Source organism: Rhinopithecus bieti, unplaced genomic scaffold (assembly GCF_001698545.2).
Source record: "Rhinopithecus bieti isolate Rb0 unplaced genomic scaffold, ASM169854v2 scaffold_9383, whole genome shotgun sequence".
Lineage (NCBI taxonomy): Eukaryota > Metazoa > Chordata > Mammalia > Primates > Cercopithecidae > Rhinopithecus > Rhinopithecus bieti.
The window spans coordinates 2,558,332-2,569,908 of record NW_016806471.1 but is presented as its reverse complement, the minus strand read 5'-3'; the positions used below and the strand labels follow the sequence as shown (position 1 = coordinate 2,569,908).

At 40.5% G+C, this 11,577-nt stretch overlaps 1 pseudogene; it reads left to right on the top strand.

Moving 5' to 3' along the window:
• Positions 1-6,580, top strand: part of LOC108532607 (60S ribosome subunit biogenesis protein NIP7 homolog pseudogene) — a 79,664-nt pseudogene extending 73,084 nt beyond the window's left edge.
• The last annotated feature ends 4,997 nt before the right edge of the window (positions 6,581-11,577 follow it).

Below are 11,577 nucleotides of genomic sequence, written 5' to 3'. Positions count from 1 at the left end.
GAGACCATCCTGGCTAACACGGTGAAACCCCATCTCTACTAAAAATACAAAAAATTAGCCGGTCGTGGTGGCAGGGGCCTGTAGTCCCAGCTATACTCGGGAGGCTGAGGCAGGAGAATGGTGTGAACCCGGGAGGCGGAGCTTGCAGTGAGCTGAGATCTCGCCACAGCACTCCAGCCTGGGCGACAGAGAGAGACTCCGCCTCAAAAAAAAAAAAAGAAAGAAAGAAAGCACTTCCCTTGCAGCTCTGGTGACAAAAGAGCTCTCTGCTCTCCTCACTCATCTCTAGCCCCATGAGTGTGCATAAACACTTGTATATAAAAAAGTGTATACACACTTTTTTAAGTGTGAATAAAATCCTTCCCTCCTCACCTTCCTCAAATACTATTATTAATGTTTTTAAACTTTTGGAAACAAAACACCAGGAAATTCTGTCTCACATCTACCTTGAGCTCAGGAGCACAGGGTGACTCTCTGTTTGAATGAGAGAAAGAGGAGGAGGGAAATACTAGAAAGGAAAAATAGGTTAATATGGCAAAAATTTCAGGCCATAAATACATTCTATAATTCTGACCTTTTGAGTCCCCCCACCCCCGCCTCCTCCCGCTAGCTAATAGCACTCTCACACTTCTCTGTTGAGGTTGGAAGGACAAATAATGTCAATAAATGGTCTGTACAGTGCCTAGCACATAGTAGGTCCTCAATAAATGGTGGCTTCTTTCACCTTCATTGAGGCTCTGCATGAAGACAAGATTCAGTGGGGATAGAAAGCGAGAAACAGGTGCCTCATCCTTCTTTCCCTTGCATGGTGGCAGGGACTGTGACCCATTGGTGATCCATTGGGTTGGTCGTGTGACCCCTCCTTTGGGCTTTGATAAGCAGATACTGGTACATTAATAATGGGGAAAAAAACACACACACATACTCAGTTAACATGCAATGTCCTCTTAGGTGAAGCAGAAAGACTGATGGAATATTCGAAAAGTGGATGAAACCAGTAATGCTCCCTTGGAGCATGGAATCTTGACGAGCCACCATCTTCTCGGATGGTTTCCCCTCAGTCCCTTTCCAAGCCTTCCTCTTGCCTGTTGTTCCAACTCTACAAGTTTCACCTGGTCAGTTTCATCCATAATCATAACTGCCATGCACCTCTCCACGCCATCCATTGATGACTCCAATTCCATTCTTCTCAGCCCTGAACACCAGATTGTATTTGCAGCTCTCTTTTGAGCATTTCCAATAGATTCCACAGACAGCCCCACACTCGATACATTCCGTCTTGAACTCTTCATCTTCCCCCCTCTCCTGGCACTGACCATCGTCTGCCCTCTCCATCCTAGTGAAGGTTACTTCCACCTCTAGTCATCCCAAGCACCTCCTTCATGTTCATTCCTCATATCAGTTGATTCTAAGTTCCTGTGGTTCTGCTCTTTAATCATGCCTGCCTCTGCAGCCCTTCTGTCCAGGAGATTAGAGCAGCCCTTGTTTCTCACAGGGTCACCAAATTCTCCTACAAATTCCTTTCTCTGCCCTCCTGTCTTGGCCCCTTCAATCCAGCCATCACTGCCTAAAACAAATCTGAATGTATTAAAGCTCCCTATTAAGTGACTCCCTATTACCCATGCACTGAAGTTAGAACTTGACAAGACACTCACGGCTTTCCAGGATCCAGAGATAATGCCCCGAACTTCAGCCTCATCTATTTACTCTTCTCACACTGCCTATTGCCTGCTCCAGACACACTGAACTACTGATGCTTTCTAGTTCCTTCTGCCTATGGCACCATTTCTCCTTTTGCCCCAGTAAGCCATACTTACTTTTACTACTCCAACTCCAGCACCTCCTCTGTGAAGCCCTCCTGGATTCCTCACCTCTTTGATGAGATTTGATAATTCCCCACTTGAGTCTACTTCTGTCCCTTTTTTGGGCTTTACCGTTACCTTTCCACAGTACAATTCTTTCTTTTATACATCTGTCTTCCCCTCTACTCTGGGCTCATCGAGGAAAGGGAAAATGTCTTTTTTTTTTTTTTTTTTTTTTGAGATGGACTCTTGTTCTGTGGGCCAGGCTGGAGTGCAGTGGCATGATCTCAGCTCACTGCAAGCTCTGCCTCCCGGATTCATGCTGTTCTCCTGCCTCAGCCTCCGGAGTAGCTGGGACTACAGGCGCCCGCCACCACGCCCAGCTAATTTTTTGTATTTTTAGTAGAGATGGGGTTTCACCGTGTTAGCCAGGATGGTCTCAATCTCCTGACCTCGTGATCCGCCTGCCTTGGCCTCCCAGAGTGCTGGGATTACAGGCGTGAGCCACCGTGCCCAGCCAACATGTCTGAATCAAGTTTTTTTTTCTATACAATGAGAGCCCTCTGATAAGGGGGGTGCAAATAGAATTATGCTGTTGTAAGGTGATTTCATTTGTAAATTAGGAAGTCAGAAGTTTGAAGCGTCAGGGATGAAGTGTGATTATGAAATGTGAGGTAGTAAAATCCATTCTAAATGGTTTTGGATAAGATCGGGATGCATAATATTTGCCCTAGAAACCACTTAAAATATTTTTTAATGTATAGCTAAGAAATAAATAGAGGCCAGGCACGGTGGCTCGCGCCTGTAATCCTAGCTCTTTGGGAGGCCAAGGGGGGGAGGATCATGAGGTGAGGAGTTCAAGACCATCCTGGCTAACACGGTGAAACCCTATCTCTACTAAAAATACAAAAAATTAGCCGGGCGAGGTGGTGGGTGCCTGTAGTCCCAGCTACTCGGGAGGCTGAGGCAGGAGAATGGCGTGACCCTGGGAGGCGGAGCTTGCAGTGAGCTGAGATCCGGCCACTGCACTCCAGCCTGGGCGACAGAGCCAGACTCCCTCTCAAAAAAAAACAAAAAAAAAAAGAAAAGTAGAACTCAAATATATGTTATCTACAAGACATAAAGGTTCATTACGAAGACACACATAGACTGAAAATGCTTATAGCTTTATTTATAAGACCCCCAAACTGAAAACAACCCAAATATACATTTAACAGATGAACAAATCGTGGTATAGCAATAAAATATAATTTTACTCAGCAATCAAAATAGAAACTGTACTACTCATACCAACATGGATAAATCTCATAAAGACATTAGGAAGAACAAAAGACTTCAGATCCAAAAGAGCACACACTGCATGATTCCATTGATACAAAGTTCTGGAACAAGCAAAGTTTATCTACAGTTAACGTTAACAGTGGTTGACTAAAAGAGTCGAATTGACTCCAGATAGACATGAGGAAACTTTCTAAGGTGATAGGAAAGTTTTATTTCTTGATTGTGATGGTGATTATATAAATGCGTTCATCTGAGGAAACTCATTGAACCGTGTGCTTAAAATGTGTGTGATTTAAGGTATGTAAATTCATACCCCCAAAAAATCGATTGTTAAAAAAAAAGAGGATGAAAATGTGAAATGGTTAAGCCACTGTGGAAAGCAATTTGGCAGTTCTTCAAAAAGTTAAAAATAGAATTATCATATGACCCAGCAATCCCACTCCCAGGTATATTCACAAAAGAACTGAAAACAGGTACTGAAACAAACACATATACACGCGTGCTCGTGGCCACAGCATTCACAATATCCAAAAGGTGGTAACAACCAGAATGTCCATCAGCAGATACATGAAATCAACCAATCGTGGCATAGACATTAAAGGAAATCAAAATAGCACACCCAAAACCAAAAATTGGACGTATTTTGAGATCAGAGGGCCTGCAAACAGAAGTAGGCCTGCAAAGCTGCCTTTTGTGGAAGACACTTGCATCTATAAAGAAAATCTGCACGGATGCAGCCAGGCTTTCTCTGAGGCCTTCCCTTGTCTAATCTAGGAAAGACTAACTGAGCGTCTGACACCTTTAAAAGTCTGGAAGAAACATCTGCCATCTATTATCTCTGAGGGCTGCTACCTGTGAAGTTTCATTTACATTACAAGACCACCTTTGCTAGCCACACCTCCCCCTCTCCCCGTCCCGTAATCTAAGCCCTTATTCTTTCTGCAACCTCAAGATATTGTATAAGCTTCCGAACCCTATTGAGGGGTTGGAGTAATTACTCTGTGGTTTTCTCCCATGTGCACATTAATAAATCTGTGTGCCTTTTCTCTTATTAATTTGCCTTTTGTCAGTTGATTTTTCAGCAAAATTTCACAGGGCAAAGGAGGAGTTTTCCCTTGTCCCCTACAACATAGAATGAAAGAAATACCATTTGGCAATAAAAAGGAACGAAGTACTGATATGTACTACAGCATGGGTGAGCATTGAAAACATTATGCTGAGTGAAAGCCAGACACAAAAAAATCACATCTCATAGGATCCTATTTATATGAAATATCCAGAATATTTAAATCCAGAGAGAAGGCACAGGCCAAGGACTGAGAGAGGGGTAATAGGTTTTCTTCTGGGGTGATGAAAATGGGGACCAGACAGAGGTGGTGGTTGCACCACATTGTGAATATACTAAATGCCCCTGAATCGTTCATTTTTCAATGGTTACTTTTATGTTATCTGAATTTCACGTCAATAAAAAGAGATTTCTTTCTACTTCCAACCAAGAAAGCGTAACGGAAACCAGATTTACCCCCGTGCCTGAAACAACCAAAAAGAATGGAGAAAATATATGAAACAGCAGTTTCCAGGACACTTGGTAGCAGGCAACAAAGGACAGTGATCCCTGCGTGATAAGGAACAAATGATGGGAAGCCTATGACCGCCCCAGCTGATGGACTTGAAAGAGTTTCCAGGCCACAGCACATGGAGCAGTAATTCAAGCAGAATCCAGCAGACCCCTCAATCGAGGAGACACAGCTAAGAGTCTGGAAAGACCCAGACAGTAAGAGGAATACAATAACTATAGGAATACAAAATATCTTATTAAAACAAAAAACAAGCTGTAACTCAGAATGTCTGGCATCCAATTAAAAATTACTGGGTATAATAAAGAAGCTAAAAAATATGATCCAAAATGAGGAGAAAAATTACCAGTTTAAACCAACCCAGAACAAATGCAGATGTCAGGATTAGCAGAGATAGACATTAAAACAGTTATTATATTTCATGTGTTCAAAAAGTTAAGCAGAGACAAGGAAGATAAAACCAGAGGGCTGGGAGAAGACACGCAAACTGGACTTCTACAGATGCAGACTACAATGTCTGAGATGAAAAATACTGTGGGCTGGGTCCGGTGGCTTATGCCTGTAATCCCAGCACTTTGGGAGGCTGAGGCAGGCAGATCACTTGAGGTCAGGAAGGATCACTTGAACCTGGAAGACGGAGGTTGCAGTGAGCTGAGATCACTGCATTGCACTACACCCTGGGTGACAGAGCGAGACTATGTCTGAAGAAAAACAAAAAGGAAAAAAAAATACTGTGGATGGGATTAATAGCGGATGAGACACACAGAAGAAGAAAATAGTAAATTTGAATAGATAGCAATAAAAATTACCCAAAATGAAACAAAGAGAATTTTTAAAATGCAAAGAACATCAGTAAACCATGAGATGATTTCAAGCAGTCCCCAAAGGAGAGGAAAGAGAGAAAGGAAAAAATTATTGAAGAAAATTATTGGCTAAAATTTTACAAAATTTGATGAAAAGTATAAATCCACAAATCCAAGGAGCTCAACAAACTCCAAGCACAAGGAATTTGGAAGTTCATTATAATAAAAATGCTCCCAACCAGTGTGAAAGAGAAAGTCTTAAAAAGCATTCAGAGGGAAAAAAAAACCCCACATTATGTACAGAGAAACAGAAGTAGGGACACCAATAAACGACTTGCTAGAAACAATCCAAAAAAGTAAGACAGTGGAGCAGTATCTTTAAAATACTAAAACAAAGAAACTATTAACCTAAAATTCTCTATGTGGTAAAAAAAAAATCTTTCAAAAACAAAAGCAAAATGAAGACTTTATTAGGCATACAAAAGCTGAAAGACTTAATTAGAACAGACACACATTACATGAAAGGTTTTTTTAAAAGTTCAGGTTTTCCTGCCAATGGGGCATGAGGATCCAGTGTTCCATTCTAGTGGGAAAATGTGGACCTGGCTGAAGAGCAGGCCTATATAATGTTTGAGAAGATCATGAAATACATCGGGGAGAATCTGCTGCCACTTGACAGGCCCAACGGCACCTACGCTATGCGAGTGAGAAGATTCTGAAGTTGGCTGCCAGTATCTCCAGGGACAAGCTGGTGTTGCTGGGAACCTGCTTCGGAAAATTCACTAAGACCCACAAGTTTCAGGTGCACATCACAGCTCTGGATTACCTGGTACCCTATGCCAAGTATAAAGTGCAGATAAAGCCTAGAGCTTCTTCCTGGAGCAGATCAGTCCTTCCCGTATGAGAACCATCTGTTGAAATATGGTCTGGGTTGAATCACCAAAAAGACTTCTCGGTACCAGCGAGTGGTGGTGTGCTCCATGGCAGACATTCCTTGGGTTTTGGGGTGGCAGGAAAATCTACACAAGACTGCAGAAAAGTGGACCTCCTGGTGATTGTGGTATTTCATCATGCAGACACTGGGAAATATGTGAGACATGAAATGACACTGATTTAAAACAAAGTCAAGGCCTCACAGCTGTGTGGAAGGGCCAAGCTTTGTTCCCTGTGTTTGTGTAGACTCCACTATCTTGTTGAACTTTGTCAACACTGTGACCTCTTCAGGGACTCCTCCGTTTACTATTCTCTCTACCACTGACAAATGCAGGCTGGATTCTTACTGTATAGAAATGGCTTTAGGCCGGGCGCGGTGGCTCAAGCCTGTAATCCCAGCACTTTGGGAGGCCGAGACGGGCGGATCACGAGGTCAGGAGATCGAGACCATCCTGGCTAACACGGTGAAACCCCGTCTCTATTAAAAAATACAAAAAACTAGCCGGGCGAGGTGGCGGGCGCCTGTAGTCCCAGCTACTCGGGACCCTGAGGCAGGAGAATGGCGTGAACCCGGGAGGCGGAGCTTGCAGTGAGCTGAGATCCGGCCACTGTACTCCAGCCTGGGCAACAGAGTGAGACTCCGTCTCAAAAAAAAAAAAAAAAAAGAAATGGCTTTAAAATGGAGTTTCAGATCTTTGTGTTTGCACTAAATAGAATATTCTGTTCTGTATTTGAATCAGAGGGCTTCTTGTTCTGAATAACAGGTTCAAAATCATTGGAACTGAAGACAAGAATATCTGTGATATAACACTTTGGTTTCCAAACTCATAAGAGCAAAATGGATTTTCTCTGTTGTTTATTCACATCATGAAAGATAGATATTGTGCCACTTCTGGGATTTTACAAATGAAATTTGGCTAAAATAACAGGAGAAATTTATTCAGCTATTTTTCTATACAGTAAATTCTGTATGGTGTGGAAGGAAAACTTGGGTTCAAACCCCGGTTCTGCTGCCGACCAGCTATATGGCCTTGGATGAGTCATTCAACTTTAATAAGCGTCATTTTCTTTTTCTGTTTAAAAAAACCACAAAACTTTGTTTCAAAACCTTAATCATTTACCTAAGAATGGTTTTTAGAATTAGAAATCAGGCTGGGCGTGGTGGCTCATGCCTGTAATCCCAGCACTTTGGGAGGCCAAGGTGGGTGGATCAGCTGAGGTCAGGAGTTCAAGATCAGCCTGGCCAATGTGGTGAAACCCCATCTCTACTAAAAATACAAAAAATTAGCTGGGCATGGTGGCACATGCCTGTAATCCCAGCTACTCAGGAGGCTGAGGCAGGAGAATCACTTGAACCCGGGAGGTGGAGGCTGCAGTGAGCCAAGATCGTGCCATTGTGCTCTAGCCTGGGCAACAAGAACAAAACTCCATCTCAAAAAAAAAAGAATTAGAAATCATAATTGTAAAGCATCTAGCACAGTGCCTGGGAAATGTTATGTACTGAATAAATGGTAAGAGTTATTTTTCTAGTACATATATCATATATTTCTATTATGAGGTGTGGGGTCTTATGAGTGTCATTTGATTACATTTTCTTGTTTTTGTTGTTGTTGTTGTTTGTTTTGTTTTATGAGAAAGAGTCTCATTCTGTCACCCAGGTTGGAGTGCAATGGGCGCCATCTCAGGTCACTGCAACCTCCGCCTCCTGGGTTCAAGTGATTCTCCTGCCTTAGCCTCCTGAGTAGCTGGTATTACAGGCACGTGCCACCACGCCCAGCTAATTTTTTTGTATTTTTAGTAGAGATGAGGTTTCACCATATTGGCCAGGCTGGTCTCAGACTCCTGACCTCAAGTGATCCACCCGCCTCGGCTTCCCAAAGTGCTGAGATTACAGGTGTAGGCCACCACACCTGGCCTACATTATCTTGTTTTTTACAAGCTGTTTCCTCGGTCTTTTTCTTGGATGGAATGATCCCAGACTGAAATGTTTTTTTTATTTTATGACTTTGATTTCATGAAACATAATTTACTCACAGGAAAAAAAGTTCAGGCAGAAGGTAAATGATACCAGATAGAACAATGTATCTACACAAAGGAACAAAGAACACCAAAAATGTTAGCTATATAAGATTCATTCTTAATATGCAAATATCTTTAAAATAATTAACAGTTTGGGGTTTGTTCTTTTTTTTACCCTTATTCTATCTTTGTTTTTGTTAATGAGAATGAAGAACATAAACAGAAAACATGTAAAAATAGAACTAATTATACAACGTAAAAGATTCCCTCTTCAAAAAAGACAAAGAGCACAACTTTTTTAAATTATCAGTTTACACCCTCAAAATTTGGAACAATTTCTTTAACACAACCGTACTGAATATCATTGGCACTTAGGTGAAAAGTGAACAATTCACACAAAGCTGGTGAGAATGTAAACTGGCACAGCTTTGCTGTAAGAAAAAATCAAGTGAATATTAAAAGCTTTGAAAAATAATCTTTCATACGTCCAACAATATTTATTTGTTAGGCCCTATATGAGGTTTCAAATATACATTAACAAGACTGACCTTCTCCTAATTCATGATCTAGTGGTGGAATGAAAGACAAAATTTTTAAAATAATAGCTAATTACAATAGATGTTATGGAAGGAAGGGTCTACTTAAGAAAAGGGTAGTTGGGCAAAGCCTGAGAGGTATCCTGTATACTATAGATTGTACTAAATGCTATATATATATATATAGATAATAGACAGGTTTAATTTAAAAAATGTATCAAGAGGATTATAACATATTATGTTTAAATGTGTATACTTATAAGAAATAAAATGTTGATATATACATATATATATAGCAACAGGATCATAAAGGCCTAAAGGTAAAAATATGAATTTGAGGTATATTGTTGTAAGGTTCTTATACTACATAGGAAGTGATATAATATCACTTGAAGATAGACTGTGTAAATTCAGACTAACAAAACCAAGAGTTACAACTAACAAGTCAACTATTACAATGAAATGGAATAATAAAATTCAAAAGGTTTTCAAAAAGAGGAAAAGGGGAACAAAAAGCAGATAATATAAAGTGAAATAAGTAGCAAAATGGTGGATTTAAATCTATCCATATCAATAATCACATTATATGTAAATGGTCTAAATATCCCTATTAAAAGGCAGAGACTGCCAGATTGGGTAAAAAAGCAAAATGCAACTATATGTTGCCTAGAATAAACCAAACTTAAAGGTAAAGAACCAATAAGGTTCAAAGTATAAACATGGAAAAAATATATCACGCTAACACTAATCAAAAGTAAGTGGAGTGGCTATATTAATTTCAGACAAAGTAGAAAAGTAAGTTTCAAAGAAAAAAATTACCAGAGATAAAGAGGGTTATTTCATAATGATAAAAGGGTCAAAGCATCAAAAAGGCATAATTAATTTTGTCTATGCACCTATTAATATAGCTTTGAAATACATGAAGCAAAAACTGATAGAAATGAAAAGGAGAAATAAAATCACAATTATTGTTGGAGATTTTAACACAGATAGAACATGTCAGAAAATCAGTAAGGATATAGATGAATCAAATAACGCTGTCAACCAACTTGACATAATTCATATTTACACATCATTCATTCCACCCAACAACTGCAAAATGCACTTAAGTGCACATGGAGTATTTGCTATGATAGAATATATACTGAACTATAAAACAAGTCTTATTTGGAAGGATTCAAGTCCAACAAAGTGTGTTCTCTGACCACAATAGAACTAAATTATGAATCAGTAACAGGGAGATATCTGAAAATTTCTCCATGTATTTGAAGCAAAATAATGCATTTGAAATAACCTATGGGTCAAAGAAGAAATCAAAAGGGAAATTAGAAAGTATTTTAAAGTGAATGAAAATGAAAACACATCATATCAAAGTTTGTGCTCAAGAAGCACAAATTTCATGCTAAAGCAACATTGGGGGAAATTTATAGCACTAAAACACCTAGTTAGAAAAGTGCAAATGTCTCAAATTAATGACCTCATTTTCCTACTTAAGAAACTAGAAAAAAAAAGACCAAATGAAACCTAAAGTTAAAAGAATAAAGAGCAGATCAAAAATCAATCAAAAAAAAAAGGGGGGCCGGAGCAGTGGCTCATGCCTGTATTCCCAGCACTTTGGGAGGCTGAGGTGGGCCGATCACCTGAGGTCAGGTATTCAAGACCAGCCTGGCCAATATGGAGAAACCCCATCTCTACTAAAAATACAGAAGTTAGCCGGGCGTGGTGGCTCACGTCTGTAATCCCAGCACTTTGGGAGGCTGAGGCAGGTGGATCACCTGAAGTCAGGAGTTCGCGACCAGCCTGGTCAAATTGGTGAAACCCCGTCTCTACTAAATATACAAAAGTTATCCGGGCGTGGTGGCAGGTGCCTGTAATCCCAGCTACTCCGGAGGCTAAGGCAAGAGAATTGCTTGAACCGGGGACACAGAGGTTGCAGTGCGCTGAGATTGCGCCATTGTGCTCCAGCCTGGGCAACAGAGCGAAACTTCATCTCAAAAAATAAAAAAAATAAAAAAATAAAAAAATAAAAAATACAGAAGTTAGCCAGGTGTGGTGGCATGTGCCTGTAATCCCAGCTACTCGGGAGACTGAGGCAGGAGAATCACTTGAACCTGGGAGGTGGAGGTTGCAGTATACTGAGATCCACCATTGCACTCCAGCCTGGGTGACAGGGCAAGACTTTGTCTCAAAAAAAAACCGAAAAAGAACATAAAATAAATAAAAGGAAAACTAATTCTTTTGAGAAAATCAATAAAATTAATAAACCTCTAGCTAGATTGATCAGGAAAAAAGGACAAAACATGCAAATTGCCACTAACATAAATGAGAGAGGTGACATCACCACAAACTCTACAGATTTTAAAAGAATAAGGAATTATTATAAAAAACTTTATGCCAATAAACGGTTCAATGGTCAATTCCTTGAAAGACAAAAACAAAGTACTAAGCTCACTCAAGAACAGGTAACGAATAGGCCTGCTATCTTTTTTTTTTTTTTTTTTTGAGACGGAGTCTTGCTCTGCCCGCCAGGCTGGAGGGCGTTGCCGGCTCTCAGCTCACGCAAGCTCGTCCCGGGCGTTCACGCCATTCTCCTGTCTCAGGCTCCGAGGTAGCTCGGGACTACAGG